Below are 26,671 nucleotides of genomic sequence, written 5' to 3' on the forward strand. Positions count from 1 at the left end.
CCAATTTACCAGCTCGTGCGACAGTAAAGCTCCTTCTGCTGTCAACGTTCATTCCTTTTTCTGAGGGATGCATTTATTGTTCAGACTCAAAACACAGTTCAAAATAAATCAAGATGGGCAAACCTGTTCCTGCCACCTGAATCCTCCTAAGGTCTCTGCCTCAGAGGTCTACTGCCTATGCAGGATGTATTCCCCTCTCCCTCCCACCGCCCCCCTCCACTAGGTCTTTCACCTGGCTAGTGTGGCTCTTCCCTTTCCAGACCTTTTCCCTGACCCAGCATCTCTTGCAGGAGACTTTCTCTACTCCCTGCACTTCCACACCACACCACAATCCCTTAAAAGCAGCTAAGCTATCCATTTTAAACATACCTTAGCCCCCACACATCAGATTCACTATTTTACTGGCAGTCTCATCTGTAAATAAAATGTACCTTCCCATACAATAACACCATTTCTCACAGTTGCACTATAATGCAAAACCTTAACTCAAACTTCTGCAACATTAACATGACTGTTAGAAAGCTGTACATGTGTAGTGTATAAATGTGGTGTTTTCCCATAGTGAAGTATGAGGGCAAAGTTAAGTTTTTGTATTATAAGTGCAGTTGTTGTCTGTCATTTGAGACAGTGCCTCAGAAGTGGCAATAGCTCTTATGGCCGTATGGGACTTGGACCCCTTCTGTAGTTCCCTAAGCATCCCAAAAGATTCGTAGAAATTTCCCACAACCCACTGCTCATAAGAAGAATGCCAGGAAATGTGAGATAAATACTTAGTGTACAATACAGCTACAGTGGTAGACTGGAATGGTATGGTAAATGTCATCCAAAACTGCCTGGAAAAGCATGGCTAGTGTGGCTTCACCACACCATTCAACTCTATAGAATAAATACGGTTGAGGACATAACCACCCTGTGCAGTGACTGCTGGAGACTAGAGCAGTAAAGGTAGTTTTGATACTAATGGTGAAAAAGCACTGCCTGCAAAAGTGTAGTTACAAATGGGGATGTAACAGGTAGTCACACCCATCATGTCATTGTCCCTCTGCTGAGCAGTAGTAGCTGGTATTTCAGTGATGAGGAGTCTGGGTATCTTCTTAATGCAACTTGTGTGTTCATGATCTTTACACCAGTCCTTTTACAGAGATGGTCACAAGCAGCACCAGGCAATCATTTTTTCTAAATTCTTAATCCAGAACCATTGCCTGATCTCTAGGAAGTAACTCTACCCCAGCAATTGATTCTAGTTAGATTAAAACAGAGAGCAAACTTGGTGTATGACACAGCTTCTCTCAAGGAGTCTGCATCACCAACCTAACAGCGCTACACCATTTCTGCAGACTGTACATAGTTTGCAGCCTAAGAAAAAGAATGGGTAAGACCTTGTAACAACGCCAGCTCTTGACTCCCACCATAACAATATTAAAGCTAATTATTGTCAGTGTGTCTCCTTGGTATCTTTTTCATATAACTGAGCACTGTTATTGCCATAGGGAAGCTGCAGATTGGTGTTGAAAATGGATGTGCAGCATTAGAGACTGGGCTAGCTCCACAAAGAGAGCTTTAGACATCTTGCCACCGAGTGAAATCCACAGTCCTGAGTCAGGTGTCCAGACTCCCTATACAATGCATGAGGAGAGTTAAGTGTCTAAGCATGGGATTCACAAATGCCAGCAGGCTAAGCAGGGAGCTGCCTATGCTAGCTGATAGGAAATGCTGAGGAGAGGGTTCTAGAGTAAGCCCCAGCCTTCAAAGAAAGCTACTCACCTGTTGCCACTGCTGTGAACCCTCTCCTGGAGTTGGAGGAAGTGTCTCATTTATAACATTTTAGTTCAGTGGTCAAAACACTCACCCAGGCTGTGGAGAAACTAGGGTTCAATTCCACACTGCCTGATGCAAAGCAGCGATCTGAAGTTGGCTTGCCTGTCTCTTAGGAAAGTGCACTGACCACTGTGCTATGGGGCTTTCTGGAGCAGATAGCTCTCAGTTTCTCCTGTTGAAGCTGTTCTACTGTATATAAATATTTAAATATGCAATGGGCGGGACAGCGTGAGAATGACCCTGTAGGCCAGTGGTTGGGCCACTCACCTGGAACACTCAGATTCCAGTCCCCCTACTCCAGTGAATGCGTAGGCCATCCCCTCTCCTCAGCATTTCCTACTAGTTAGCTTAGGTGGCTCCTGCTCAGCATGCTGGCTTTTGTGAATTCCATTCTTAGGCATTTTGTAGGGAACTTGGGTGCCGGAGTCAGCGCTGTGGATTCCCATTGGGCAGCATGGCACCTAACAGTTAGGTTCTGCAACACTAAGCATTGAAATGCCTAAGTCCCTATATGGATCAAGCCCTAGACCATAGAAGTTATCCACGATATAAAAAGAAAAATTGCAGCTGTGAAGCAGCTGACTTCTCCTGTTTCAGAAAGGAACTCCTGTTTTAGATGGCTTTGGGGACCCTGCTCACCCAACACTTGCTACAGTTGGTCAGACCATGTGGTATTATCATTTCCATGCAAAGTCAGACAGAATTTTAAAAGAAGTAGGTCTTGGTGATTTACACCCCATCTACAAGTAAAACAGTCAGGGAACCCAGTTACATTACAGTTAAACTTTGTAGTGCCTCAGTGCATAGCTGTAACAGGATTAAAGCCTGTGACTGTCCAAGGCTATGATGTAATTATATCCCATCAGCACTGAGTTTCATCTGTCTTACATGGCTTACTGGACTTACTGTAATGTAGATAGGGTCCCAATTGTGCCTTATAATAAAGATTTGGTGTTAGAATTGTTCTGTTGCAGCATGTCTCAGGTGGTGTGGCATTGTTCATAAGGCTGCAGACAGCACAAAAAGTAGTAAAGGACTCAGAATGAATGTTTGAAACCCTTTCTTGAGCAGGGACTGTAATTAAATTTCAAGGAGTAGAAATGATGAACCAAAGTTTTAGGACATCATGTATTACATCTTGTACAGATTAATAGGGGAGTCAAACAACAGTATTTATGCTTCAGTCAGCAGTGCATTAATACTGAATTTTGGACAAAACATTCTCATCTACAGGCAGCAGAAGATATTTACCAGCACAGCCTGCCAATTCAATTGGCTGGATTTATATGTTGGTGTGATCTGGTATTGTACGATAAATCATTCCTCTAGCATCTGTTGACAACACTGAATAGATGAGTTAATCAGGAGCTACTGGAACCTGAGATGTTTATGAATCATTAAAATAAATATGAATGTGGTATGACTAGAAGAATAAATACATTCTGGTTGGGTGTGATAATCCGTTCCTCAGCTATGTTTCTTTGGTCCCATGAAAGTAAATAGAAAGTCCAGGGCTCCTGCTCATTTGTTTTCACTTGCCCTGGTGTTCTGCGAATGATTTCTTGATCAACTGTCTTTGGGTAGATTCCTGAACACGTCTTGTTAGATGCTAAAGACAAAGAGCATAAGGACAATGCAATTTTGTATTTGTCTAGCATCTTTCCCATCACAGTTTCACAAGCTACTGTATTGCATAGCTCTATGCAGGCATAATATCTCACAGGAAGCAGCCATACATATGGGGGAAATGAGCATGTAAGAGCCAAGAGCAGTGCTGTACTTTACAGTTTCAGGGAGGAGAATTGCAATGTATATAAGGAAACTGACAGACAGTAAGGCTTCAACATCAAGAGTGATAGAAGATGCAAAGGTATGGGACTAAAACCACCGATTTCTGTGCGGGCAGGATGTGTGATGTATTTTGTTAAGCCTTTATTTAATATGTACTATATATATCCCTATGAACTCTGCTGTCTGCAGAGACAGGCAGTCTTTTTGAAAGGCAGAGTTGCTGCAGCATGCTACACAGGAGACCAACTGTGCTCTCTCCTGGCAACTTTCCTTTTGCTTGCTTGTTTTGTTATTTGCCTTAATTTAAAATGAAAGGTCATTCAGACTGAAAGTGTACAATTGAACTTTGTGCATGGAAACAAACATAGCAATAATGCTAGCAACAAGGCTCAGATCTAAAACAACAAAGAGTTCAGAGAAAGACAACAGAAAAGAGGTCATCTAGGTTAAAAACAAGGGAAAAAGTATAATCTGTGTGATAGCATAGACAAGTGACTAGCTGGCTAGTGACAGGTGAGAGAAATGGCTGAGCTTCCAGGGAGTGTGAGGAATGGCGTGGAGAACTAGAAATACACATGGGGAAATAAAATGGGGATTACAAGCATTAAGACACAACACTGCTTCTTGCTGAATGGTAGGATCATTTATAACTGATTCTTGCCAGGAACTGAGATATTTAATTTTAAATGTATTTATTTATTTTTTACATGCCACAAGCTAGAACAATGTTATTATACTTGATTGGCCATATCAAAATGCCAAATGATTAGCTATAGTAATAAATACTATCTGAAGGAAGTCTGATATATCAGGTATTTTTATTGGTTTCTTGGCATATTTCTCTTTATAGAATGAAATTAGACTAGAGATTAAATTCTACAATTGCTCTGAAAAATCTCTCTCTCCATCCCTTCCTTTGCAGCTAATCGTGCTTTTTTCCCCCTGCTATTTATAATTTATTTCATTATCTGCTATGGAATAATTTCAGTGGATATCTGCCAGTTTACTAATATCCACTGCCCACTGCCTGATGGTGTCAAAATCACACCATCTGTTCATTTCAGTCTTCAAAAAGCTTCCCAAGTATCTAGCAGACTCAAGCTGCTGGCCAATATATAGTAATGTATATTTAATCTCAAAAGTTTTTGGAAGCGTAAACATTTTTTTTTGTTTATGTTTTTTAAACAGTGTGTATCATTTGGTCATGTCTTTCTCAACTGCCCATCATGTTACACATAAATTTACCTCAGTCATAAACAAACCTGGTATTATTTTAATGTCATGCTGCTGTACTTGTACAGTGCTTTTTAGTGAAATTCACCCAGTCATTGGCCTAATGGAACACCAATGGAACACCACTGAAGTTCTTCCCATCTGCACCGTTAGGGGAGATTCATTAGCCCATTTTACAGATGAGTAAAAGGAGAAGTTAAATGATTTGCTCATGTCACTGATGAAACAGTAACAGAGCTGAGACTAGACCACAGGAGTCATAGCCCTTATGGAAAAATCTTATATAATTTAATGGAAAATGATAACCTCTCTCTGGTGCCTTTTGAATCATAATAGAAAATGATAGCCCTGCAAAATAATTCTATAGCCTTCAGAAAGGATATTATTCGCTGTTAAATTCTAGAGGTTTTCTAGAATAATTTCTGAAGACGCCTATTACATTTCTATGGAACCTGTTGGTTCTACCTCATTACATTTTCTAGGACTTTTGCATAAGGGCTGACTCCCTGTCCCCTGTTCTAACTACTAGATTCTTCTTCCACATTATGAATAATATAATGAAAGGTTCTAATGGCTTTCCCATGATGGGTTGTTGATGCGTAAACAACCAGACTCATTAAAAAGTCTGGGAATGCCTACAGTAGAAGTGCTACAGTACTGCAGATATGCCACTGCAACATAGACATTTGCTATAGCAACACAAAGAGGTTTTTTTTTCCATCGCTGTAGTGAATCCACCGCCTCAAGAGACGGTACCTAGGTTGACAGAAGAATTCTTCCCATCTCTACTCTGGCTTAGCTTGGCTTAACTACTTTGTAAGTGATGTGAACTTTTCACACCCCCTAATGAAGTAGCAAGGTCGACCTAAGGTTTAAGTGTAGACCAGGCCTCAGGATGAGTTAAAGCACTCTTGTTTGTCTGGCCTGTTAGACCTTTCTGAGCTTCCTTTGTGACATGGTGCAGCTGCACAAAAGGAGGGTTAATGCCCTGGCCACATTTCCAGCCCATGGAGTTGGAGGGGAGCCTTGGAGTAGGGGTTTTCCAGATGAAAAGTGCAGGGGCTGAGGGAGAGAAAGGGAAAAGTGTGTGTCTAAACAGCGGAGTTAGTTTTGAGAGTGATGTGAGACCCTAGATCAGGGGTGTCAACCATACAAACCCATGAGCTAGATCTGGCCCCCAGGACTCTTTCCTCCAGCCCTGCAGCTCATCGCACACCCTTCAAAGGGATCTGGCCCACAGCAGCCTGCTCTGCATCTCTAAGGGGCCAGGCTGGAGCCAGCGCTGAGGAGGCAGCTTGGCCACAAGCACCAGAGCCCATTCGCCTCTGGCTGCTGAGCTGAGCAGTGTTCAGAAGAGGCTACTTTCCAACCAACCACTTTCTGGCTGCTGCTTTTGAGCCTGTAGGACTGGACTGCTGCTCTGTCCCATCCCAGCTTTCGCTGCTGTGCCCTGTGGTATCAGGCTGAGGGGATCCTTGCCTGAAAGAGCAGGGGCATTTCCTTATGTTGTGGGGAAGAGATAGAAAGGGAAGGGGATAGTCCCCGAAGAGAAGTGAGGGGAAAGAGTTTGGTGGGAAGTTATTCCCTAAAGGGGGCGAGAGGGGGGATAGAAAGAGAATGTGTAAAGGGGGAGGACAGAGAGATTCTCCAATGGGGAGGTGAGTTTGTAAGGCGGCAGTGATAGAGAATTGGGCTGGGGGGGGGGACTTAAGAAGAGGGAAATTCTCATAGGTGAGGAAAAGAGATGGGGAGAAGGCCAAAAAATTGTGAAAAGGGGGAAATTTCACTGAAAGGCAGGGGTGAGAATGTCCAAAGTGAGCCATTGGACAGAGGAAGGTTGATTTCAGACATGCAATTGCTTTTATAAAAGCCTGTCATTGTATGTAGCCAGAGCCGGACTTACGCGCAGGCAACCGAGGTGACTGCCTAAGGTGCCAGGCTTGGGGAGCGCTGGGCTCGGAGTACTGTTTTTGTTGTTAGTGGCAAAAAGGAAAATAGAATGCTTGAAATAAAATGTGGATTCATTTTTCACTAGCCTCCCAGAATGTTCTGGACCTTTGTAGAATCTCATGGAACCTTCCAGATTTTCTGAGAACTACATTTTCTTCGAACTTCCTAGAATGTTGTCAGCCATGCCCTCGGGGGTATATAAGGGGCGGGGAATCGCTAGTCAGTCGGTGAGATATAAGAACGAACTGAAGTGAGAGCCCAGCTGCAATATTGTGAACCTTGCTTTATTGTATAATTGAGAAAGTGTACTTGTGTTTTAAGAATTGAAGAGTGTATCAAAGTCATGAAATGGGCTACAAATGCAATAAAAAATAAGGTATTCAAAAGTTTAACAAATGGAGGTGGGGGCGGGGGGTGCCAAAGATGTTCCTCTCCTGGGGCACCATTTGGCCTAGAGACAGCCCTGGCTGTAGTTGCCATATTTAACTTCACTAGTAAAAAGGTACATTCTGCAGCCAGACGAGACTGCATAATACGCCTCTTGCCAATTTTTATTCCCAGCCTCTGAATGAAGGAGTAATTGGGCCCTCACTGCAAAATTGCAGACCCCAGAGAGAAATAGGGGCACCACCAAGCAGTTGTTTCTTGAGACAGGACAGCGGTGAGGTTCTGCAAAAGGAAGTTGCTTTAGTGCTGTCTGTTGCCTGCTGTGTTTGAGGCAAACCAGGTTGGTGTACATATTGTAAATAAACAAATTACAACAAGAAAATACCTGATTCCATTACCCAATTTCCAGTCCAAGTAGAAAATTGACCAACAAGGCCATGAACATCTGTTGCTAGGCGAACAGATAACAATGATTTATCCATGAGAGGGTGAATTAATAAATTAGAGGTTACAAGAAACAAGAAAAGACTCCTTTGTTATGTTCCTCCTTTGCTAGTTATTTGGGGAGATATTTAACATGTTGGGGGAAGAGGGGAGAGCCAGAGAATGAAAACCAAACTCCATCAGAGAAAGTTGCAACAGCTCTGTGCTTTACACTAAAATGGCCCTTCCCTCTACTGCTGTTCACTACTGTCCATCTATAGAGTACATAAATATTTAGAACTCTTTTAAAGGCGTGATCCTGTGCCAATTAAGTCAATGGGATTTTTGCTATTTGCTTCAATGGGAACAGGTTCAGGGCCTACAAGTGTAGCGCCCCCTCCTGAAAACCTTTACTCATGGGTGTGGTCCCTATTTATGTGAATAATTGTATTGCTTCCAATGGGACTATTTGTGTAAGGACTACTCATGTGAGTCAAGGTTTGCAGACACAGATCTATTCAGTATCTTTTCAGAGAATCACAGAAATGATGGGTAGGAAAAGACCTAGTAAGTTGCCTAGTCAGTGACTCTGCCAATGTATGATTGTTCCTTATAGTGTATTTTCTTCCAGAACTTTTGTTTGGCCTAGAAATTGAGGGGGTAATTGGTAGTAAAACAACTGCAATCCATGTTATGAGAATAGTGGGATTTCAGCCTCAAGAGCTATCAGGCCAGCACACTAAATTCACACAAACAGGTTAAAAAAAATGTGTAGTTGATAACTGGCAGTTCTATAGCATTGCTCCTTTAAAGAGCTCAAATGCGTTAAAGTTAAGTTTCAGAAAACCCTCTGAGATAAGCTCATTTCACAAATGGGTAGACTGAGGGTATGTCTATACTCAGAGTTTAATTTGTGAAAGAAAAGTGCCGGGGCTGTAGGTGCAAGGATGTGTCTTGCACGTCACTGAGCCCGAGCAAGCCCTGACACAAATTAAATTCTGTCTACACTACAGTGGCACAGCTATGGTACTGCAGCTCTGCTATTATAGCGCCATAGTGTAGACACTTCCTACGTCAACAGATTTTCCATCAACGTTAAGTAAGTAAAGAATTCTTCCATCCACCTAGCTGTGTCTACAGTGAGGGTTAAGTCAACCTAACTATGTCACACAGGGTGCAAAATTTTTCATAACCTGAGTAATGTAGCTAGGTCAATCTAATTTTTAGGTGTAGACAAGGCCTCAGGCCCCAAAGCCCAATCTTGTGAAGTGTTCAGCACCATAGCTGCCTAATGAAATGAAGGTCATGTGGCTAGTTGGAGTTGGCACAGAACCCAGCAGTCCTGACTCCCTGTCTTCTGTTCAGAAAACCAGGTCTTCATAAGCTAAATGGCTAAATGGTATGCTTTCTGTCAGTTACTAATGAATCCATCACTGAGACCAGATTTTCCACTAAGAATTCTCAGCTACCAGCCATAATGGATTATAAAAGCAATAATTTAAATTCTGTTAAAAGATGGAGGAAATAAGGTTGGGGTTTTTTTTGTTTGTTTGTTTTGGTTTTGGGGGTTTTTTTGGTGATGGAAACTTCCACAGATTTTTGCATTAAAAAATGTATAACACGAAGCAGCGAGTTATTTCTGCCATTGAAGATTAATTTCTATAGCATTATCAAGTGCAACCCTTGAGGAATTAATTGCATTTATATTCTATAACTAAAAACCATTTATATAATCATGCAATCTGGAACAGATAAGCATGTTCTTGGGAAATAGCTATCTCTCACCATTATCTGACTCAGACTCAGACAGGTTACAGCCCACTGGGAATTGAGGAGATCACGGAAATGCGATTTGTAATGCAGAATGACACATCCTAGAGTCAGAGTGATAATCTCAGAAAATTCTATACGAATATTTGGTCTGTCTCAGCAGAAATGATTAATGGCCCTGTACAATCAGGACACGGTCCATTGTATTAATTACTGCAGAGAATTGTTAAATACAAACATCAAAAGCACTGCAAAGGCTCTGGGTAAAGGCTGGGGGACTGAAAGACAGAGCAGGGTTTGGAATGCTGAGTTCTGAGTACAAAAGCAGAGGGCATGTCTGAGACAGGCTGCTGGAAGCACCGCTACGGCCACAGAGGAGGAGCTGTGGATGGGACACAGGAGGTAAGTGTGAGAAGAAACCCACAGCGTAAACGGCGTATGGGTCCCTGTGGCATAGTTTTGCAGAAGGCCTTTATATTTGTTTGCACCAGCGCTGTAGGAAAGTAGTTGCCCATCAGTGATCACTCCTGCAGAATTTAATAGGGATTCAGGGCCAGATTTGTAAAGGTGTTTAGGTACCTAAAGATGCAGATAGGTGCCTGGAGTGGGCCTCACTGCACCTTTATGCACTTAAATCCAAAATTTAGAGACTCAAAAATCCTGCTCAGCTGCTTCCTAACCCTGTAGAGACCTAACCTCATTAGGTACCTAAGTTTCTACTTGTAAAGTTGCCGTGGCACCTATGTTTCTGCCTCTGGGCACGTGCACAGCACCTCTGTCCTGATACCACTCCCCAGCTCGCCACTTAAACTCCAGAAGGACTCACAAACTAGGCACTCCCCTGCCTTTCTGGCCTGCAGGGCATGATCCAGTAGACATGCTCAGTGGCCACCTTATAGCACTTCTAACACATCGGGCCCCATAACTGGAGGACGTGTTGGTTCTGGCTCCCTTTTACCGCATAGCCCAGCGGTTAAACCAAAATTATGCAGAAGAAAAGATGTAAGGTTAAATGCTTTGCAAAGAGGGATTCAGGGCCAGGTTTTCAAAGGTATCTAGGTGCCTAAAGGTGCAAATAGGTGAAGTTTTCAAAATCACGCAACGCACCCGGGGTTGGAGTGCTTCTGAAAATCCTATTAGCTACCTAGCTGCATCTTTAGGCACCTAAATACCTTTAAACATCTGGCCCTTTGACCTCCATCAATCTGAAATCTGAACTGGTGCCACACACAGAAGAAAAAAACCCTCATGATTTTCCTTGCACTCTCATCTTGGTAAGAGTACACATTAAACTGGCTGCAATTGCCATGTCATTTCTTTGTACATGTACATGTTCTACTGAAATTGCTCATGTGAAGTCATTGTGGCAACAGAGCTGTAAGCCCCACCTAGACAAGCATTGCAAGGAGCAAACCTAAACACTCCCAGTCTCTCTTTCAGGGAATGGAGGGAAACATTTTAAAAAGGAGGGTAGGGGAGAAGTCATTTAAAATCATTCTGAAGTCTGGAAGCTTTTTCTTTAATTAGTTGATGTATTATTTGTTTATTGTTTAGAGTGCCCAAAATTGAAAGCAGTCTCTGTGCCAAATACTTTAGAGTCTGAAAGATAAATACGTAAAAGGGATGCACTGTGAAATCTAGAGGTGGGGATAATTTATTCCAGACTAACTATTCTCATATAATTTAGCTATTAGAGAATAACTACCGGTTGTGGATGCTATTCTGGAATAAAAGTGACTTTGTCCAGAATAATTACTCTGCTTCCAAAGCAGAAGAATAGCTATTCCACTCAATTTTCCATATAGATGAGCCCTTAGTGGTAGTGATAACAAATAAATAATAATAATAAAGCTAAAATCACTTGTTGTGAGCTTCATGGAAAGAGTGGTTTTCTTTCCTGGAAGTTGTTGGGTTGGTGAACTGGATTGGGGAAGATCTTCTACTCATGGGAAAAGGCATCATGGAAGAAAAGGCATGGAGACCAGAACCGAATGGAGCAAAAAAGATCTTTTTATCTCACTGTATGAAGTTTCCACCAACTTTCTGTCAAATATTTCTAAACATAATTTTTGATTAATTAAGGCAGCTCAGAAATATCACTTAGGCATAGGTGAAAAGATCATACTGAAAATAGATAGCTCCACGTGTGTTGGGCTCCCCTTTAGGATGAGTTTAAATAATGTGAATATTTTATATTTATACAGAAACTAAAGAAGGGCAAAGCCCTCCACAAACTATATTATGTAGCACCACCAAAATGCAGCAGCCTCTAGTTTGGGCAAAAGCAGCAGCCAGGTGACAGCATGCTATACTGTTGTTGGACAGACACTGGAGAAAACCCTGCTTAATGTGATGTGCAGTGGGATCTTTCATGTCCGTGGAAGGCAAGCCTTTTACTTTTAAGGTCTCATCTGAAGGAGCTCTCCCTCCCTCTCACCCTGTAAATTGGATGGAATTTAATTTCCTGTATCTCCAGAAGAAGAATAAAAGCCTAGACAGCAGTCAGAAATGTGGTTCCAGGGAGCCTATATATTTTAAACCCACTGCTTAGATCAATAAGCCATTCCCCTGGTTTAAAATAAAGACTCAAACATGTGTTCACCATCCAACTTGGGGAAAATATAATTTTCTTTTTAATGTAACCAGGGGCAGTTTGTACATCTCAACAAGTGATAATTGGAAAACAACTACCTGTGAGAAATCTCTTCCCTTCCAAGATGAGACAGCCAAAAACAGAAATTACCAGATCACAACCTAGGGTCCTAATTAAATGGCAAAATCAGAGCTGACAATTGACTGGCTACATGTTAGAGGTGACCTGCAAATGGATTTTAACACATTCCTAGAAACCACAGCAATTGTGCTGCATGCCCCAGATAGGCAAGTGAGGGAGGCAGTCAGCACAGATGGATTATATGCCACTTTTCTTATCTGAACATCTTAACAGGCTATAGACATCCTGAGACTCCCTGTACACTCCTTGACTTTTGGTGCCCTTGGTCCTGTGTCTGAGGTATCTGGATCTATGTCTAACTAGTACTTTTCATACTAGGATGAACTAAATAGATGTGATTCCATAAACACATAATATCATAAAACACATAATACATAAACACAATATCAGCCAAAGCATTACATGAGAAAGTGAGGCTACATGGTTTTGCGACATTGGTGCTTAAATTAGGGGATGTAGGTGGGAATGCTATCTAGCCCTCTAGCTTCATAGTTTTAAGTTCAGCCAGGACCATTATGATCATCTAGACTGACCTCCTGCCCAGCAATGGCCATGTGTTCATATATCAAGGTTCTTCTTCGAGTTCTAGTCGCTACGTGGATTCCAAATGTGGGGTGTGCATGCACGCCATGTGCCACAGCCAGAACTGTTCATAGCAGTGTCTGTCGACCCGCGTGTGTATCGTGCGTCGGTCACATGGTGCGTCCGGGGTCTTCTGAGGCTGCACAGGGCAATGTCCCTGCAATTCCCTCTTATCACGGCATGACTAGAGTCGGAACCCCTCTGCCTCCTCGTTCGTAATGCATAGCTTTTTCTAGTATTGTTGTATATAGTTTTTCAGAATTTCTGTTAGGACTTGGTAGTTGCTTCTTCACCCCGTGTAGGGTGTTCCACCCACCTAGGGTGACTATGCCCCAGTAAGACAGCTTTAAAAGCTGTGCTTTGTGTCCGCGCTCCTTCTCCGTGAGCGATGAGTACCAATGTTGCCTTTATTGTCTGGGTGAAGCTCACGTAGTTGCCCATTATTCCATATGCTGCTCTCTTCCATCACGCACTCATGAGGCTCGAGAGCTTTGTCTCTGAAAGCACCTCATGGAGGAGGCGATCTTCCCGAGTGTGCAATCATCTGTGGCATCGGCAGATCCACTGGAATGTTTGATTCACCACCCGTGAGCGCTTCTCTGTCCAGAGCAGCACCATCGGTATCAGCAGTACCAATGAAGCCCCACTGTGCTCAGAAGAGCAAGCTCAGGGACACAAAAGCGGCTCCCTGAGAAGAACCGCCTCTAAACGCAGTGTTGCCTCCATGAACCGTGCCAGGTTGGGTGAGAAGTCTCGCGACAATACGGCTGCTCCACCACCCAAGAAGTCTCAGATAAAGCACAAGAAAAAACTTCGTCAAGACCAACCGGCATCGTCTTCGGCCTCAGTCAGAGAACCACCGCCTCCGTCCCTGACTCTGTCCACACCGCTGGGACCATCTGGTATCTCGCGCCCAGTACCATGCACACCTGGCCCCTTGTCTCCTCTGACTCCCACAGCTGAACTACTCCTGTCATATGCCAGCTCCCCACTGCATCCCAGATCGTCAGGGACCATCACTGGCGGTTGAGCTGCTACTACTTGGCCACCATGCCACTCTGCTACTTTTCTTACCTTTGGCCCAGCAGGCCAGAACATTGTCGCATGATTGCTCTGCCCTGGCTCTGACTGTTCCAACAGCACCGCCCTTCCTGAACCAACTCTCCGATTCCAAGTAGTCCTCAGAGTACGAGCCTGCCTTTTCACCAGCATGCCCTTATAGTCTGGAGCCATAACACCTGCCCTAGGCACCAGCCTATGGACCTCCCACTGACCCATGGTTCCAGTACCCTCAAGTGCCACTGGTACTGGTGGATCAGTATGCTTGGCCATACTAGTATCATTGGGACCCTCAGGGCACTGCTGCCACCTCACCCTCAGCCTTTGCCAGGCTATACGGCTCCTTTGTCTATGAGGAATCCCAGGACACCACATCTCCAGCACCATCGGTACCACTAGAACCGCTGGAGCCACCAATCCCAAAGGGAGCTTCTTCCTCCCTAGTTGAGGTACTCATCCCACCTTCGCTGTCACCTCCAGACAACCCTGGTCAATACCAGAACCTACTCTGACGCATGGTAAGGGCCCTTCACCCTTAAGATGTGAAGGATCCCCAGGACGAGTTCTCCAACCAGTGGGACCCAAGGCACCGCTCTTCCCATATACAGTATACTTCTTCAACCGGCTCAGGCTGTTTGACATGCACCATCGTCATGTCCGCCTACACCTAAGCTGGCAGAACGGCAATATTTCATCCCTGCCAAAGATACAGACTTTCTCTTTACACAACCATCTCCCCACTCTTCAGTGGTTCAAGCATCATCAGAGCGTGCTTGACAACAGCACTTCAAAATCACCATCCCTGGATCAAGCAGCCAAGAAAATCAACCTCATCGGACATAAAGTCTATACATCAAGCAGGCTGCAATTTTGCATTGCCAATTACCAGGCTATACTGGCAAAATACGACTTCCTGTCGTATACATAGCTAGTGGAATTTCAGGCCTCTCTCCTGGAGGACAGGCAGGCCGAGTTTAAATCTTTGATTGAGGAGTGCAAATTCGTTGCCAAGGTAACCCTTCAAGCCATGGTGGATGCAGCAGACACAGCATTCCGCTTCTTAGCCTTGGGAGTAGTGCTGTGCAGAGAGACTCCTGGCTACTGACTTCCAGCTTCCTGAAGGAGGTCCAGATCACTCTTGAGGACCTCCCATTTGATAGCCAAAAACCTTTTAGTGACAAAAATCAGTGAGAGTCTTCATTCAATCAAAGACTCTCGCACCACACTGTGGTCTTTGAGCCTTTATACGCCAGCCCCAAATCACCGCCAACATCAGTCCTCTTTCTGCCCCTATAGCCCTACTCACCCCACCTACCAACCTTACTCTCCATGCCAGCAGGACCAGTCTTGCCACCGTCAACTATCTCAACGGCCTCAATACCCTGCCAGTACCACCTCTGCCACCGCTTTGTTCCCTCAACAACCTTCCAAACACCCATTTTGACTCCTCCTTCGAGACCAGTGAACCTTCCTCCCCTTCTGTCCTTGGGCCAAAAGAAATCTGATGAGGTTCAACAAGGACAAGTGCAGAGTCCTGCACTTAGGACGGAAGAATCCAATGCACAGCTACAGACTGGGGACCGATGAGCTAGGCAGCAGTTCTGCAGAAAAGGACCTGGGGGTTACAGTGGATAAGAAGCTGGATATGAGCCAGCAGTTTGCCCTGGTTGCCAAGAAGGCTAATGGCATATTGGGCTGCATTAGTAGGAGCATTGCCAGCAGATTGTGGGAAGTGATTATTCCCCTCTATTCGGCATTGGTGAGGCCGCATTTGGAGTATTGTGTCCAGTTTTGGGCCCCCCACTACAAAAAGGATGTGGAGAAGTTGGCAAGAGTCTAGCGGAGGGCAACAAAAATAATTAGGGGGCTGGAGCACAAGACGTATGAGGAGAGGCTGTGGGAACTAGGCTTGTTTAGCCTGCAGAAGAGAAGAATGAGGGGGGATTTGATAGCAGCCTTTAACTACCTGAAAGGGGGTTCCAGGGAGGATGGAGCTAGGCTGTTCTCAGTGGTGGCAGATGACAGAAAACAAGGTTACTTACCAGTAACTGTTGTTCTTCGAGATGTGTTGCTCATATCCATTCCAATGTAGGTGTGTGCGCGCCCCGTGCACAGATTCCCGGAACGTTTTTCCCTAGCAAGCCCCGCATGGCCAGCCTAGGCGCCCCCTGGAGTGCCACGCTCATATCGCGGTATAAAGGGCGCTGCTGGCTCCGCGGGTCCCCAGTCCCTTCTTTCTGCCAACTCCGACAGTGGGGACGGGGGTGGGTTTGGAATGGATATGAGCAACACATCTCGAAGAACAACAGTTACTGGTAAGTAACCTTGTTTTCTATCTTCGAGTGATTGCTCATATGCATTCCAATGTAGGTGATTGAGTAGCCATACCTTGGAGGAGGGTAGGAGTTATTGGTGACGTGCTATTGACAGCACAGCTCTGCCGAACCCTGCATCTTCCCTCGCCTGTTCCACGATGGCGTAATGCAACGTGAACGTATGGACTGACGACCAGGTCGCTGCCCTGCAGATGTCCTGCAGGGGAACCCGCTCCAGAAAGGCTGCGGAAGAGGCCTGGGCCCTAGTGGAGTGTGCTCTCACCGCACCTGGGAGGGGTACCCCTGCCTGCTCATAGCATGCTTTAATGCAGGCAGTAATCCAATTGGAGATGCGCTGGGTGGAGACAGGTGAGCCCTTCATCCTATCCGCCACAGCTACGAAGAGCTGTGTCGACTTCTGGAAAGGTTTGGTCCTCTCGATGTAGAAGGCCAAGGCTCGCCTGACATCCAGCGAATGTCCTCTCCTTTCCTCCTCCGACCCATAGGGTTTTGGAAGAACACAGGGAGGAAAATGTCCTGGTTACAGTGGAACTGAGACACCACCTTAGGCATAAAAGCCGGGTGAGGTCTCAGCCGAACCTTATCCTTATAAAACACTGTGTAGGGGGGCTCTGAGGTCAACGCCCTTAGTTCGGAGACCCTTCTGGCCGAGGTGATAGCCACCAGGAAGGCTACCTTCCATGATAAAAGGAGAAGGGAGCACGTGGCCAGGGGCTCAAAGGGGTGACCCATTAGCCCGTTGAGGACCAAGTTGAGGTCCCAGGGTGGCACCGGGTCCCGCACCTGAGGGAAAGTCCTCTCCACCCCTTTAAGGAACCTCACCGACATGGGGTGAGAGAATAGGGAGCGGCCCTCCATGGGTTGGTGGAAGGCCGAGATGGCCGCTAGGTGTACCTTGAGGAAGGCCAAAGCCAGGCCCTGCAGTTTAAGCTGCAGTAAGTACTCCAGGATAGCCTGTATAGGTGAGATGCTTGGGTGCAACCCTCTCGCTTCTGCCCACCCCGAAAACCTCCGCCACTTAGCTCTATACGTTACTTGCGTGGACGACTTCCTGCTGCCCAGGAGGACCTGCTGAACCTGAATGGAACAGGCTCTCTCTCCCTCCGTCAGCCACAGAGTCTCCAGGCGGTGAGGTGGAGGGAGTCCAGGTCGGGGTGCAACAATCTCCCATGGTCCTGGGAGATCAGGTCGCATCGTCTGGGTAGCAGAATCGGTTCGGTGATGGAGAGGTCGAGCAGCATGCTGTACCATTGCTGTCTCGGCCACGCTGGGGCGATCAGGATGATGTTCGCCCTGTGCCTCTTGATTTTGAGGAGGACTTGGGGCAGGAGCGGGATGGGGGGGAATGCATACATTAAATCCCCTGTCCAGGGAACTAAGAAGGCATCGGACAGAGAGCCCGGCTCGCGACCCCTGAGCGAGCAAAACCTCGGGCATTTCCTGTTCCCCGCTGTAGCGAACAGGTCCAGACGGGGAGTACCCCACCGTTGGAAGATGAAAGCCACTATGTCCTGGTGTAAGGACCATTCGTGGCGGGGAGAAAAGGATCTGCTGAGGCGGTCCGCCTCGCTGTTTCGTACCCCCGGGAGGTGAGAGGCAGATAAATGAAACCCGTGCCTCACCGCGAAGTCCCATAGGCGAATAGCTTCCTGGCAGAGTGCCGAGGAGCGTGCCCCTCCCTGCCTGTTCACATAGAACATGGCTGCCGTATTGTCTGTGAGGACTTGGACTACCCTGCCCCTCAGGAATTGGAGGAAGGCCTTGCAGGCCAATCGGACCGCTCTGAGCTCGCGTACGTTGATGTGCAGAGCTCTCTCCTCCGGTGACCACAGCCCTTGGGTGCCCTGGTCGTGAGAAATGTGGGCTCCCCATCCCCGATCGGATGCGTCTGTGATGAGCGTCACAGATGGGGTAAACTCTCTGAAGGGGTCGCCCATCATCACTTCCCTCGGGTCCCTCCACCAATCGAGGGACGACAGCACCTGTGGGGGAACCAGGACCATTCTAGTTAGAGAATGCCTGTGCGGTATGTACACCGAAGCCAACCACCTCTGGAGAGGTCTAAGCCTCAATCGTGCCAGTCTTACTACATATGTAGAAGCCGCCATATGTCCCAACAGCTGCAGGCAGTGCCTGTCTGTCGTCATGGGGGACAGGTGGAGATCAGATATGATGGCTGCCATCGCCTCAAACCTCGTTTGAGGGAGGAAGGCTCTGGCTTGTACCGCATCCAACCTGGCTCCAATAAACTCTATACATTGCACCGGAATGAGTGTGGACTTTTGCTCATTAATAAGCAACCCCAGTCTAGTGCACAATTCGCGTGTGAGGAGCAGACTATGTCTCACATGAGAACTCGACTTCCCCCTGATCAACCAATCATCCAAGTAGGGGAAGATTTGAACGCCACTACGGCGCAGGTGGGCTACCACCACGGCCATACATTTAGTAAAAACCCTAGGTGCTGAGGAGAGCCCAAAGGGTAGGGACCGAAATTGATAATGGCGTCCCGCTACCACAAACCTCAAAAACCGCCTATGGGCAGGCAATATTGAGATGTGGAAGTATGCATCCTTCAAGTCAAGGGCGGCATACCAATCCCCTGGGTCAAGGACCGGAATGATTGTGGCGAGTGAGACCATACGAAACTTAATACGCCTAATATACTTATTTAGGCGACGTAGGTCCAGAATGGGTCTAAGGCCTCCCTTCGCCTTGGGGATTAAGAAATATTTAGAATAAAATCCCCGGCCCTCTTCGGCCACTGGGACTTCCTCCACCGCCCCCAGCATGAGGAGTGACTCGATCTCCTGTACTAGGAGTTGAACCGAGGCCAGATCCCCAATGGGGGACAGCCTCGTAGGGGTGTTGGGGGGGAAGGCTGTGAGCTGGAGGGTGTACCCCTTGGCAATCACCTCCAGGACCCACCGGTCCGTAGTAATGGCTTCCCATTCTATAAGAAAAGGGCGAAGCCTATCCGCAAACGGCCGGTCAAGATCCCAGATAGAAGGAAGAGTACCACCCTCCTGCTCTGGGTCAAAAACGTTTATTAGAATTACCCCCTTTAGTAGGCCCCTGCTGGCCCCCCGCAGAGGACCCCTGGCGGCCTCATCTGCTGGGACCGCGGTAGCGCTCACGACCCCTCCTCTGCTGGGCGGGTCGAGGAGCCGGCCTGGGCGGGGGTGGTGGTTGCCTCTGGGCCTGAGGTCTGGACTGCTGTCTAGAGGCCTGGGGGGTATACAACCCGAGGGACTTCAGGGTGGCCCGAGAGTCCTTGAGTGCGTGGAGTTTGTCGTCTGTCTTCTCAGAAAACAGACCCAGGCCATCAAACGGCAAGTCCTGAATGGCCTGCTGAACCTCTTGGGTGAGGCCAGAAGCCTGAAGCCACGAACAGCGGCGCATCACGACCGCCGAGGCCATCGCTCTACTGGCGGTGTCCGCCGCGTCGCTAGCCGACTGTAGCGCAGCGGTAGCCACTGCGGCCCCCTCCTGGAGGATAGTGGAGAAATCCGCCTCCTGGTCGGGGGGCAGCTGGGAGGCAAACCTCTGCATTGAGGCCCACAGGTTCTTATTGTACTTCCCAAACAGGGCCTGGTGGTTGGCTACTCTAAACTGCAGCGCCGCAGTAGAGTAGATTTTCCTCCCAAATAAATCCAGCTTATGACCCTCCTTATCCTTGGGAGTGCTACCTTGGTTCCCCTGACGGTCCCTCTGGTTGGCCGCATCGACCACGAGGGAGCTCGGCGCGGGGTGGTTATAGAGGAACTCAAATGGTTCCTTGGGAACATAATACTTCCGTTCCACCCCCTTGGAAGTGGAGGGCAGAGAGGAGGGGGTCTGCCAGAGCTTCCTTGCAATCTTCATGACATTGTCATGTACTGGCAAGGTCGCCCGTGAGGGCCCCACAGAGCTCGAGGGCCCAAAGAGGGGGTCCTCCTCTTCAGACATGAGCTTAAACTCCATGCCCAAGTTCTCAGCAGCCCTCTTTAGGAGGTCTTGATGGGCCCTGAAATCAAACAGGGGGCCCTTACGATCCCTGGCTGCTGCCTCATCTGGCGATGAGGAAGAAGAGAAAGGTAAAGGTGCAGTGGAGGGTCCCTCCCCTGGGTCCGAATCCTCCGAACCCTGTTCTTGAGCTTTAGGGGGCGGGAGTACTGGGGGGGCCACCACCGATTGTAGTGACACCGAGCCCTGGGGCATAGGGGCATTCCAGGGCCCCCAATACGGCCACTGCCAAGGCCCCTGGGTCCACCCGGGGGCTTGCAGAGAAGGCTGATGCAGCCGCACGGCCTTCTTGTCGCTGGAGCCCCCCGTACGTCACTTATGTCACCGACGCGTGGAGCGGTCCGACGAGGACGACGTGGATCGGTGCCGACGTCTGCGGTGCCAGTGATACGAGGAGGTTGGGGACGACGATGACGATGTAGCAGACCTGCCCCTGCGGCGAGAGGACTTGCGATGCCGCTTACCCCCTTGGGACCGAGAGCGGTGCCGACGATGGCGATGCTGAGGGGAGTCCAGTCGCCCCGATGTCGGTGCCGTGCCCATCGGTGCCAGGCCCATTGGTGCCATGCCCATCGGTGCCGGGCCCATCAGTGCCGGGCCCATCGGAGTCTCTGGACCTTTCGAGACGACCGACGGTGACCTGGAGCGGTGCCGGGACGGGCTCCGCACCGAAGAGTGTAAGCCCGAATTCCGGTCCCTGCTGACGTTAGAACTGGACCCACGGCTCCGGCGACGGACTCGGGACCGCCCACGGTGCCACGGTGCCGAGTCGCTCAACGACCGAGAGTCGGAGCTCGGAGGGGAGCCGACGCTCTCCACCCTCCGTGACCGTCTGGAAGGAGACTTGGATTGGGAACGTCTCCAACCACCGAGACCACCCAGCGCGGGTTTGCCTCGAGACGCGGGTCCCTTCTCCCTCGGCCGAGGGGGGGACGGAGGCATAGGCATGGCCATGAGGGCTCGTGCCGCAGTAAACGCCTCCGGCGTCGATGGTCCTTGCGGGTGCACTCCCCCACCCCCAGGAGTCGGGGGAGGCAACCCGCGCGGAGACCCCGGTGCCGGAGTAGACTCTACGGCCCTTGGCTGGGGCGTCTCCGTACTCCCGCCGCCCTGCAAGGGCCGGGGGGAGACCTCCGGTGCGGCCAGGGACCGTGCCGATTTCTTCGGCCCCTTCGAGACCCGCTGCGGTGCCGAAAGCGGTGCCGGTGGGGGGGCGCTCCGCACCGACGACACACTCGGTGCCGACGGAGACCGGGACGGCTCAGAGGCTGGACGGAGCGCCGACTCCATAAGAATCGCCTTTAGCCTCGCGTCCCGCTCCTTTTGAGTGCGAGGCTTAAAGGACTTGCAGATTCTGCATTTGTCTCGACGGTGTTCTTCTCCAAGGCACCGGAGACAGCGGTCATGCGGGTCACTGATAGGAAAGGCTTTAGTGCACAAGACACAGTTCTTAAAGCCTGTGGAGCCCGGCATGACTCCCGTAGAAGGAACCCCGTCCGGGTTCTAACTTAACACTATAACTACACTAAACTAACTCTATAACAACTATATAACAACAAACTTGAAACCAGTAAATAACTAGGGAATGAGCTACTTGCACGCAGCAAGAGGCGATAGTTCCAGCAACCGTCACAGGCGGAAAGAAGGAACTGGGGACCCACAGAGCCAGCAGCGCCCTTTATACCGCGATATGAGTGCGGCACTCCAGGGGGCGCCTAGGCTGGCCATGCGGGGCTTGCTAGGGAAAAAAGTTCCGGGAATCTGTGCACGGGGCGCGCACACACCTACATTGGAATGCATATGAGCAATCACTCGAAGATAGAACAAGGAGCAACGGTCTCAAGTTGCAGTGGGGGAGGTCTAGGTTGGACATTAGGAAAAAGTTTTTCACTAGGAGGGTGGTGAAGCACTGGAATGGATTACCTAGGGAGGTGGTGGAATCTCCATCTTTAGAGGTTTTTAAGATGCAGTTTGACAAAACCTTTGCTGGGATTATTTAACTGAGGTTAGTCCTTCTTTGAGCAGGGGGTTGAACTAGATGACCTCCTGAGGTCCCTTCCAATTCTATGATTCTCCTGCAGTCCCTCTGGTCATCTTTGGGGGCTGTCTTGCTCAATTTGTCTACAGTTGGAGCACCCACAAATCACTGGGTGTTGGACATTGTACACCAGGTTGTACACTGTACACCTCACAGAGTTCCTCTCCTTCCCTCCTCATTATCCTTCCCGTGGGGACCCAGGGGATCCATCCCAATACAATCTCCTCCAAGAGGAAGCACATACCCTCCTGGAACAGTGCAGTAGAACACATCCCATGCCACTATCAGGGCCGTGGATTCTACTCCTCCTATTTCCTCATACCAAAGAAAGGGGGTGACCTCCGGGCTCTGAACAGCTTCATCTGCAAGTTCTGTTTCCACATGGTCATCCTTCCCCAGATTATCTCCTGCCTTCCCCCTGGAGCCTAGTTCATGGCTCTTGATGTGAAGGATGCATACTTCCATGTGGACAGACATCCCACCCATCACAAATTCCTTTGTTTCATGGCTGGACACACACATTATCAGCCTCGAGTTCTTCCATTTGGAATAGCCACCATTCCCTGAGTTTTCACGAAGGTCTTCACAGTTGTGGCGGCCTATATGAGACACCTTGGCCATTCACTGTTTCCGTATCTGGACGACTGGCTCCTGGTTGCATCGTCCCAAGAACACCTCCTAATCACCATTCGCACCTTGCGAGACCTCCTTACCGACCTGGGGATCTGTGTCAACGAAGACAAGTCAACTCTCATACCTACCCAGGAGTTTACTTTCATCGGAGTTCAACTAGACTCCCTTGCAGGAAGAGCCTTTTATACCAGCAGACCGCTTTGCTGCCCTCACCCTGTAAGCACGCCTACACATGCAAGTAGATCACCTGACCAAATGGGTCCTCCTCCCCCTCTCAGTCTTGACTTCCCTCTCATAGTGGTGCAGCCTATCCAAGGTTATGTCTGGCACCCCCTTCAACTCTTCTATGCCCTGCACCATCCACACCATGGATGTTTCACTCATAGGCTGGGGCACTCATCTGGAAGGTAACATGGCCCAGAGTCTTTGATCCCCCAGAGAGTCCAGGATGCACATCAACATCCTGGAGCTACGAGCCATCACCTCACTTGCCAGTCATTCTTACCCCTCATTTGCTCTCATCATGTGCAAATCCTCTCCAACATGACAACCGTTATCTATATAAACAAAGAGGGTGGAGCTAGGTCTCCGGTGCTTTGCTTGGAAGCCATTCACCTTTGGAACTGATGCCTCAGGCATGGAATCACACTTCACACTGTCCATCTTCCAGGCACCGACAATGCCCTTGCAGATACTCTCAGTCGCTCCTCCACAACAACCACGAGTGGGAGCTCCACGACCCCACTCTCCACTCCATGTTCCACCAGTGGGGCACACCAAGCTGGGACGTCTTTGCGACACCCACCAACCACAAGCTTCCTTTCTTCTGCTCCAGGGGCACTCTCAGGAAAGGCTCTCAGGACAACGCACTTCTTCTCCATTGGTCATCCAGACTTTGATATGTCTTCCCACCCATACCACTCCTCCCACAGATCCTCCACAAGGTACAGCAGGACTGGGCTGTCTTCAGCCTCATCACTCTCTTTTGGCCTCACCGACCTCCTTTATCTCTCCGCTTACCCTCCAGTCCATCTTCCCTTTCTCCCAAATCTCCTCACGCAGGCACCCGGTCAGCTCCAACACCCCCACCCAGAACTGTTTCACCTCATGGCTTGGTATTTGGATGTGGCTCGTGCATAGACAACACGAGGTCAACACTGGTGCACGATAGTCTTTCACATAGCTGATGCCCATCCACTAGAACATTCTACCAAGCAAAGTGTAGATGCTTCACTGCATGGGTGTCCCACCACCACCATCCCCTGGAACCAGTCTCCATCCCCAACATCCTCGACTACCTTCTCCACCTTCAACTCTTGTGCCTTGCCCACTCCTCCATATGAGTCCATCTGGCAGTACTCAGTGCCTTCCTTATGCCAATTGATGGGTTTTCTGTCTTTAGGTACCCAACCACAGCCTGTTTCTTCCATGGCGTCCTCAACACCTTCCTGTTGATCTGGAAACCCTCTCCTCCTTGGGACCTCAAACTTTTCCTCTTGACTCCGACCAAGCCACCATTCAAATCCCTGGACACTTTTTCTCTTTCGCCCCCCCTTTCCATGAAGGTGATCTTTTTTATAGCAATCATCTCTGTTCAACGGGTCAGCAAACTAGCGGCCATGATGGTCGACCTGCCCTTTACAGTCTTCCACAAAGACAAGGTCTCTTACGACTCCATCTGCAATTCCTCCCTAAGGTGGTCTCTCCATTCCACCTGAACCAATCTATTCAATTCCCCAACCTTCTACCCTAAACCACACGCCTCCCCCAGAAAGCACACGCTACATTCCCTTGATGTCCACCAAGCACTGGCTATCTACTATGCACCTGCACTTTCTGAATCTTGCTCAGACTTTTTCTCGCCATCACAGCACAGCTGTTTCCACTCGGCACCTCTCCAAGTGTATCTCCTGCTGCATTGTGGAATGTTATTCCCTTTCTCGGATCTCTCCACCACCTGGCATCACCATACAGAAACTGAACCCCGACAGAAAGTATGGGAGAGCATGTTACCATTACCCAGGAGAATGTGGAACATGGTGCAGCAAAAACAGTGGACCATATTGGCTCTGGGGATAGGAATAGAATTACGCAGGGAAAAGCTATGTTCGATCAAACTTGTGTCCAAGCGCGATAGCTCAACATGGTTCTGCACTGACTTTTGAACAGTAGATGCAGCATCCAAGTTCGACAGCTATCCCATCCCTCAAGTCAATGAATTTCTGGAAAAGCTGGGGGCTACCAGGTATATCTACTGTCGACCTGACCCCTGAATCCTAGGAGGAGTTGGACTTCTACACACCCCTAGACTTATTCCAGTTTAGAACCATGCTCTTTGGGCTGCATAGGGCTGCTGCTACATTTCAAAGATTGACAGACAAGCTATTACATCCACATGGACAATACATGTCCATCTATAGCAATGATAGTCATCTATAGCAAGACCTGGGATGACCACATGAAATACCTCACACCAGTCCTACCAACACTCCAGGAAGCTGGGCTGTCAGCCAGTTCTGCTAAATGTAAATTAGCCAACCACGAGGTGACTAATGGGATATATCATGGGTGGTGAACTGTTACGCCCATTGGTGGGAAAGATGAAGGCCTTTTCAGATTGCCTGATCCCCTGTACAAAGAAACAGGTGCTTCACTTCCTGGGGGTAGCAGGGTACTGTAGGCGGTTCATCCTCGACTTTACCATGATTATGACCCCCTTATCAGACCTGGGGAAAGATGCCTATCAAGAAAGATCTGCTGGACTGAAGCCTGTGACAAAACCTGTGACAAAGCCTTCCAGACACTAAAAAAGACTGGTCCAGAAGTCTGTTCTGTTCCACCCCAACTTCTCAGAACCTTTCATTTTGAAAATGGATGCATGGGACATCGGCCTTGGAACTGTATTGTCACAAGAAGTGAGGTGAGGGGAAAAGAACAGCTTGTCCTCTAGCTTAGCAGAAAGCTGTTTCCCCGGGAAGCTTCCTATTCAGTGATTGAGAAGGATGACAGCTGAAAAATGGGCTGTGGATGACTTACTCTACTACCTATGAGACCACCCATTCCAGCTGGAGACTGAACACGCACTCTACAGTGGCTACAAATCCATGAAGGACCATCAACCCCTGAATCACAAAGTGGTATTTGTCTCTGCAACTGTACTGCTTCGAAGTGCTACATCAGGCTGTCAAGTATCATAAACATGAAGCCTTCTTTTCATGAGATGTGGGGTGGACTGTCAGCACAATTCTGCCTGATGACTCTGGAACAGAGTGGGAGAGTGGTGGGGGGGAGGGGGAGGTTTACAGACCCCACGCTAAACAAGAGCAAGGCACAGAGCAGTACTGGGCTAGGGAGGCCCTGGCCTTCAGCAGCTGCAGGGCATGCTCCCAGTGGAGGGATAGTTTAAAGGGCAGTGGTAACCCAAGTAATGAGCTACAGGCTGCACCTGGAAGTGAGGCTGACACCTGGAACTATGAGAGAAGTGTCTACAGCATTGTTCAGGCTACTCTGGAAGCGGTGATCCAGATTTCCTCCTCCCCCGCTTTGGGAGTTGGAAACTAACAAGAGACTGTGAAGAAGGGGGATATTGTCCCACGTATACTCTTTGGATACTCGTAAACTAGAGCACTTTATAGATGGAGAAGGCCCAGCCTGGTACGAAGTGACCAGGGGATGAGAGGAGTATAAACTTGGCATGGACCTATGAGTGGTCCAGACACTCTATTGCCTTTCCTCACCCTGGTGGACTGCGTGGGCCTAGGCCTTCTTCCTTGATCCCCTGCAGCTTTTGTGACAGTACCCTATAGAGAGCAGAAGGGATTGAGGCCTGCCACATATGACCTGGCGGGGGCCCTTGCTAGAACAACCAGACCAAAAAGAAGTGTGGAGCTACTGCCTGACCACCAAACTAGC

Source organism: Emydura macquarii, unplaced genomic scaffold (assembly GCF_026122565.2).
Source record: "Emydura macquarii macquarii isolate MOO-44397 ecotype Brisbane River unplaced genomic scaffold, CSIRO-AGI_Emac_v2 contig_369, whole genome shotgun sequence".
Lineage (NCBI taxonomy): Eukaryota > Metazoa > Chordata > Testudines > Chelidae > Emydura > Emydura macquarii.